An 8553-nucleotide genomic window follows, 5' to 3' on the forward strand; every position below is an offset into this window, starting at 1 on the left:
GGTACACTTCTACGTTGCATTTGCGAGGCTAGCTGCAGCTGAATACATCCTGTTCCTATGCCTAAGTACATTTTGCAGTGTGCATCAGGACACTGGAAGCAGAGCAGGTAAGGGATTCAACTCAGAAACACATTTCTTGTCTGCTCCAAAACTCTTGGCCACTCTGCATTATCCTATATGGCAGTAGGTGTTTATGCTTAGGTAACTGGTTCAAGCTCTTTCCTGCTCAGAGTGAGTTGAACCACTCACCAAAATCTGTTAGAAGTTCTAATTAGAAATTCTATTAGAGCTCCCATAAGCCTCTTCGTTATGGTGGGATCTTAGAGGCCTTGCGTCTATGTAACTATGTAGGTATCCAAACATCATTACCTAATTTTAGCTATCCTTTTTTTTCCAGTGCAGTTGCATACTTTTGGGCTTGATTTGGTTGCTGACACATAGACAGCCAGTGCCATTTAAGATGGAGCATCTCAGCTGGCTGCTGCATTCAGCTTCAGAAGAATGCAAGCCATCTGTAGAGAGCTAATAGAAGGCCTTAAGTAACCTGGGGCATCTGAAATAGCACTGAGTATCTACGTTTAGGTAACCAATTTGAGCCTTCATTACTGGTTTAATGATAGGTAAGAAATTCAACATCACTGAGCCAGCTGTTGTGCAGAAGACAACATGACTTCTGCAGTGTTGCCTCTGCTGTCCTATGCAGATGTGCCAATATGGTGAGGGTGGATACCTGCATACTCAAGTTTAGACAGTTAATTAAGCCATGCTTCCATAAGTCAAAACAACACTGTGTTAAAAATTCTGCCACAGATTCTCTCTTCCATGTAACCAGTGGAAGCTGTTCTATGAGAAGAAATATACTCTGAAAAAGAGTTGGATGAGACACAATGCCCAGACAGACACATGAGCTACAGAAAAGGTGAGCAGGGCTGCCACTGAGAATGCTCACTCCATTTCCACTTGCACACTATGCCTGTTCTGTCAGTGAGCTATATTTGATCCCCACCTGTCTGTTTAAAAACGCTTCTTGTTAAACTACATGTATTTTCAGCACAGACTGCGTATCAGCACAGTGCCAGGAGTGACATCTGCTAAAATTTTGATGTGCATTTTTCTGAAGCGATTTGCTGGGGACTGAGCTAACCAAATTTATTATTAATGTCACCAACTGGTAGCAGTGAGAGGGTAAGCTGCTTCCATGAAGTGTATGAAGGAAACTTCTATATTAAGAGAACATCTTTGGAAACGAATTGTACTGCTTGTACCAAATAAATCTCTTGGTAAAGAATTTCTCCAGAGGATTCAATGCAAACAGAAGAAACAAGTTCTATAGAAAAGGATTCTCCACAGTGATTATGCCATACTGCAATTAAGTATGTTTACAAAATGTCTTGTACTCAGATCTTCTAATGAGCTCCATACTGCATCACTGTGATTTGAATATGGCAGTCTCTTAAGTCAGTAAGCCTCTCTTCTGCATCTCTGTTCATAGAAAGTCATAAATACCCTCTGCTCTACCAACTCAAAGTTCCATTACTTTGCCTAAACATATTTTACTTATTTCAAGTCCAAAAAGATTACCCATCCCACCCATCTAATTACATAATGCTGATTAATTCATTACAAATCACTCCCCAGAAGAATATAAAATGCAGACTGTGCATTAGGTTTCGTACTGCTTTTTTCCATTAGCTTAGAGTTGTCCTACCAAAAGTCTCAGTAAAAGTATGCCCCCCAAACAAATGGCTTATAGTGCTCCTTGCAAATCCATACAGAGAGAATTGGTGAGATCCCACTGCACAGAAACAGAGGCTACGTACGTGAGAGGACAACACAGGAATCTCAAAAAACGTCCCAGGAGTGGCTTGGGGGAGGGCTTAGTTCAGGTTTTAGAATAGAAATTGGGACACAGGCAGCAAATGAAAGTAAAGACAGGCAGTGGCTAGACATATTTGTTTGAAAGGCAACGGAATGAAGAATGAAATGTATTTTGTGCTGAACATCATCAGCCCCAAGAAGAATATTCCCCCTAATTGTCAGGACACCAAAGGTGAAATCACACATTTTTGAGAAAATCACACTTAATAATGTAATGCATGTATGGCTAACTATATGGCTGGAAAATACTAATTGCTGGCAAGAGCAACAGTAGAAAAGGGAGTCTAGAAATGCCACTATCTTTTTCTAGCTACATTTCAGAAATGTGAAAACAGCATTCTTCACACAAGCAAGTCAGTACAGAAATAACTCAATTTCTACACGTAATACTAATGTGGGAAAATTAATCATAGATATTTGACAGTGATACTTTCTTCCAGCTAACAGGATGAAATTGTTTCAGATACCAATAACACATGGTGAGTTCCCATCATGTATTTGTCAGCCAATCCAACTAATTAGAGACTAATTACTTATTGTCATACCACAATAAAATCAGGTTCTAATAAAATGTCATTTTTGAAGCTGTAAAGATTCTTCAATTAAGCCTTATTTTATTTTCTCAAATTATTGCAACAACTAAAGAGAGAGCTAAGAAAAAAAAAAGATTGACAGGATTCTGCCATCTCCATTAGAAAGCCCTTGCATTCATCCATGCAAAGGCAAGATTTGTCCCTAAAGTTTTTTACTATTTTGCCCTACCTAAAATACAATATAAAATAGTGACCAGCTCTCTCATGAGAGATTGCATGATGAACAGTTTAATCCAGTCACAGTGTCCTGGCTGCTTCCTCCATGTGTTCAGCCCCTCCCATCTCATTCCCCTGCCCAGCTGATGCAGCAGTGCAGACTCTCATGTAATGCTGGGACTACGATTTCTGGAATTGGACTTTCAGAGGAATTTCATTCTATGTTTGTAGGACACGGAGGAAGTCCTCGTCCATGATTAGGCTTCTGCATTCTGAGATCTCCAAATAGCTGCAAAAGACCATACTGTACTAAGATAAAAACATGAGATTGTGTTACTCCAAGAATATATTTCTAAAAAAAAATTGAAGTACCAAGGACAGTTAGATGTATGATTGAGGCAAATACTGACTTAGTTGTAGATTTTAATTCTATGTGGCTTGATTCCAAAAGGAAATTAGCTAATTTGGGAAAATAGAGATCTGAAGATTTTTTCATTCTGCCTGCTAATGAAATTCTTAGAGCTGACCAAAATGAGCTACTTACAGAACATACCCATGTGTGTGGTGCACACCTCATTGAGTACAAGTTCTGCCTTTGTGCATCTCATATATTTTTACCTGAACCCTACATGCAAAAGCTGACAAAATCTTTGTATATCAGGGTAAGGATTATGCACCTTCTCAGAAGGCAACTCAGAGTAAAATCATCTACATGTCAGGAAGAAATTCTTTGGTTTTGTCTGTTCTAAGTATATCTAAAGTTAATTATTCTAAGTTCTAAGCCACCCAGATCCTGTTAGTCTACATGAACACATGAATCTGTTGGATTTTTTTAAATATATATTTGAATAAGTGCCTGCGCTGAATCATTAAAGAAAAAATAATAAAAAACAGCAACCAAATGAAAGCAGTTGCAATGGAAAAAGAGACTGAGCTAGAACATGAGCTCACTTTCCCCAGCCCCTCAGAGACAAGAAATATTACTGGTCTCCTGGAATTAAATATGTCCATTTATACAGCAATGAGACACACAGCAATGATATTCAAACTCTGTAGCTGTTTCAGTGAAGAAGAAATAACGATTGGGTTATACAAGCTGAATGAAGCATGATCACACTGTCACAATATAAGACTGGAAATAATTATTTTGTTGATCATGATTTCTTTTTACCTCTTGGGGAGATAGAAAACCGTCTTTGTGAAGCACCTTCGACACATAGATATGATCTGGATTTCCCTGCTGCAGAATGATAAAGCAATGATAGCTTTTCCCTCTTCTTGCTGAAATCAAAATATCTGCATCAAGACTATGCTATACTTGGAGACCAAAAATGCTCTCTAAGCATATGAATTCGTGTTCAGGCCTGAGATGCTGACTTCATAGACTTTAATTCAGGCTGTTAGACCTTAAACCTCCAGTTGTTTTTTCTGAATTGTTTAAGATAGCAACAACAAACATAAACATTACATGTCAAACGTGTGCTTGTTCCTTCATTATTTGAACGTAATGGAACAAAACTCTTGTAACTTTGTATTTAGGGAGTGTTTTTTATTCTAGTGACTTAAAATATTAAAGGTTTTCTCTAGAACGCAGGAGCCTAGATTTTCTGCTACTGAAATATTTGCCTTACTATGGCAATATTCAACAGCAGGACAGAGCAACAATTTTCAAAGACTTCAAAAGGCAATAATGGTTGCTGCTCATCAAATTCGATCTTGCATCTTTTTAGATAATTTTTTTTTCCTCAAGTGGAAGGAAAGTACTAGTTATCATGAAAAATTAGTTTGTTCAGTAACAGGATGCCACCTGAATATCCATCCTTCTCCAGTGTGTTGAAATATGCTATTGAAATACAGAAGACTTCTTCTGATTGAAGATCTGGATTTGCTGAGCATCCAAGGATGCACATACCTCTGCTTTTCTGAGAAGTTCCAATGAAACCAATGGCACAAACATTCCAGTCATTTTCATATATAGGTGAGTAAATCCCAGCTCCTTCTCTGGTACCTCAGATTCAGATGTCCACATCAGCTACGCACCAGCTTTAAACAATGCAGTGTGAAGGCACTGCTCTCTCTAGAGCTTTGTAGAATTATAGAATCATGCAGTTTGAAACTGCATCTGTTGAAGAACTGAACCTTCGCTCTGGCAGCAGTTTTTACTTAGGGAGATTTTCAGGGCAGAGTGAGAAAGACAGACTTTAGAGATTTAATTCACTTCCTGTCAGGTTTGTACGAGGTGCTCGGCTGTGTTTCAGAGGCCTCCACTCTCCACTCCACAGAGGAGTGAATGTCCATTCCTCTGTCTTACACCTCCTACTGTAGATAACAAGCACGTCAGCCTTCTGAGTCATGCTTCAGCTTCCCTCCTTGGCAGGAGCAGGTGCCCAGAAAGCTGCTCTAATGCGCTGTGTTGGGAACAGGAGCCTAAATTTCTATTGCAAATTAGAACACACCTCAACAACTAGACTGCATCTTCTCAAGACTATGGTCCTCAAGGGACCTTAAAAGACTGAAATCCTTAAAAAATAGTGGGTTTTGGAAATAAACAGTCCAGGTGGATTACTAGAATATTCTATTCTTTGTAAACATGAAATTTTAAAAAATTAAAAATTTCACCAAGACGACACTGACAAGAATGCACAATAGTTTTTGTTTTTGTTTCATTTTATAACTATGCACTGTCTGCCTATCTGTCTGAAAGTCCTAGGGAACAGCTGGATTAATTTATTTGAATCCATGAAAATTTGGGAAATGTGGATGCTGCTAAGAAAACAAACAGGACTTGAAACAAAATCCCAACAGTTAGTGACTGAAAACTAAGCTGAAATTTCTTTTCTGTTGATGCATTACCTTTTGCTTCCAAGATCAGAGGCTGAAATGCATTTCCAATATATATTATTAGCAGAACAAATTTTGTTTCTACTGTTACTTTCAAAGGGTTTAGTGAATAGTAGCATTTAGTATCATATGTCTTCACTCAGATCTAGGACTCAAAGATTAACAGCTGCAGATTTTATAACACTTCCAATTTTGAGATGAATCATATTTTCTTGAATTGGATGAGTGGGTAATGTCTCAAAGTTATTTAATTCTTAGGAACCATTGACTTAGCAGAAAAAAAAGAAATAACTCATGACCATGAAAAATGGCTAATTGGATGAAATTAGATGAAAAAAAATCCCTAATGAGAAAAACAGGATAATGATCCCTTCTCAAAGGAGAGGCAGAGCTTTGAGTCATGCAGACATGGCTGCTGTGAGGCAAAAGTCCTCCTTGTTTTTATTAAACAATCTCATCTGCTTTCATTACATCAACTTATTTTTGTACAACAGCATAACTTTAACAGAAGCATGCTACTATCATCTGCATAGCAATTAGGGCACATTAGGGGAAAATAGGGGAAAATGTGATCAAAGAGGAGAAAAAATATCTGAATGAGGGAATTTTGTATGGGAGAGGATGTAAGGATCCTAAACAGATGAGCACCTCTCCTGCAGTCTCAGGCAAGGTTCCAAATGTAAACTATGCTTCTGTCTTCCAACTTTGTGCTAGGTTTTCCTTTTCATATGCAGTTATCCAGTCCCTTTTTTAAGATACTTAATTTTCCATATTCACTACTCAAGGAAATTTCAGCATATCACACCTTAAAATCCACTGTGGGTGCATTCAGAGGTGAGATTCTTGCTATTCAAAAGTTCTTTTCCATTTATCTCCCCACATAAGTGTGTAGTCTTCATTTTATAAATTACGTCGCCCTTTTTTTTAATGTATTCATTTCTGCTTGTAGCTCTCATGTTACATCTTATTAACTTGATGTTAAGAATAAGTAATCCATATTAAAAATACTTCCATATCCTTACAGTTGGAATTCTACCATTTGAAATGCAGTCAGTTATGTCAATAGTTCTCAGGGGAGGAAGAATCATGGGAAAGTGTCATATGTATATGTAAAAATAAATAAATATTATAGGAAAATGTATACATGTTATTTGAACATAGCATACACCATTCATAGTTACTGTCACTATCCCTATTGAAGGAAGGCAAGAACTCACCAAAATTTAGAAGAGAAACATCACTTTGATCTTTTGGAAGACCAATGACATTACTGATTGTAATCTGATCTCTACATACATGTTAATTTTACAAGTAACTGGAGAAGATGGTCTCTTTGAAAATTAGATTCCACTACTCCTTTAGTGTCTTTAAATTAGTAAAATACAATAAAATAAAATAAACCTTTGTCCATAACCATTATTTCATTCTTCTATCTGCAACTTATCTTTTCATTTGAGTGTCCTTACCCAGCTTCTTTCCACCAATGCAACATTGTTCTGCTGTCTTTTCCCCAAACCACAAAGCTTCAAGCTATGGAAAACAGTAAGGTAATAAGAGACAGCAATAATGATAAATCAATTCCCTCTTTAAAAATTCTGTTTTTCCTAAATCTTCTTCCTTTCCCATAATTATGTTCACTCTTTCATTTCAGCCTTCAGCTCATCTCCATCTCAAGTAACCAATCTGTCTAGTCTTGCTTCTATTTTATTTATACCCTTTTCTGCCGTGCATCTTTTCTCATTTAAATAAAAATGAATATATACACCTAAACAACTTAAAAAATTATTTTCTTACTGCCACTGCTAACCATAGCATTCTGTATATTCCATTCACTTTTCGTTTTCTATGCCTTTCTGTGTTCCAAAGTCTGATTATAGCCTTGCCTCTCTTTTTCATCGGCATTTTTATGTAATCGATTATAGCTCTTCTTACAGAGTGTTTTTTTGATCCCAAACACAAGCCACTAATTTAAGTTGGGGCAGTTTGGGCTGTCTATTGAAGGAAATCTATGCCAGCATCTAATCATAATTTACAGGAAGAAATAAGCCAAACCAAGTCTCATTTTCACATTTTGTACCCTATGAATTAAGTGTATTTGTCCAAGATTACTTCATATTTTAAAGTGACAAGTAATTAAAAAAGGTTATTGGAGGGTAAAAAAAATACTCCTTCTCTTGAGTGAAAAGGTAAGTGATGTTAGCCATCAAGAGGTATCAAAACATGTCTTACCTGTAATACCTGGCATTAAGATTAGTCTAGCCTAGAGTCTTCCATATTTCCCATTTTGGCCACCCTTCACTTGCAAATAAGCTCACTGTCTTCATTTGCTCTTGTCTTCCACCTTCACAATCACAAACCCAGGAGTTTTCTTCGGCCCTGCTTGCTTCATTCTTGCATTCATTCACCTACACAGAAGAGAGTTTTCCTTTGATCACAGGAAAGATATTTTTTTCCAAGCCTAAACTATTCTCTTCTACAGTCTTAGGGCCTTGGATAATCAGCAAGATCTGACTGAAAAACCAGCCAGGCCATGAAGCATCCACAGAAGACTAAACAAAACAGTCACCAGCTCAGCTCTGTTTTTCAACCAGTTCTACTTAAACTGTCATAGACAAAGGTTTTTTTACAGTGTGATAGTTTAAGAGTGTTAATTTAATTTAGGTATAAAATAACAAGTTCTAATGTGCCACACTCAAACAGCAACAGCTGTCGAACCCCACATATGCATTATACTGAAACATGGCACAGGAGGATATAAATCCACATTCATCAGGTGATAAATTGGCCAAATGGCTGACTGCAGACAGAATGCCCATAGGACTGGTTATTCTCCAACTGATCATTACAAGATTCCCCTGGTTCACCCAGCACCATATGAACCAAGGCAGTACTCTGATTTGGTAAGATCTTCCTGAAATACCTTATCAGTATTTCAAACTGCTGAATATGGACATCTCATGACATTAAAAAATACATAGTTTCAGCATTACAGTTCTACACAACTCTGCCCCTTGACAGATGAACGCATTTCTCAGCAAATATTTCATCTCTGAAATAATTCAAAAAACTGAATTATGTTCAGTTG

Source organism: Phasianus colchicus, chromosome 2 (assembly GCF_987193195.1).
Source record: "Phasianus colchicus chromosome 2, bPhaCol1.hap1.1, whole genome shotgun sequence".
NCBI classification, from domain to species: Eukaryota; Metazoa; Chordata; class Aves; order Galliformes; family Phasianidae; genus Phasianus; species Phasianus colchicus.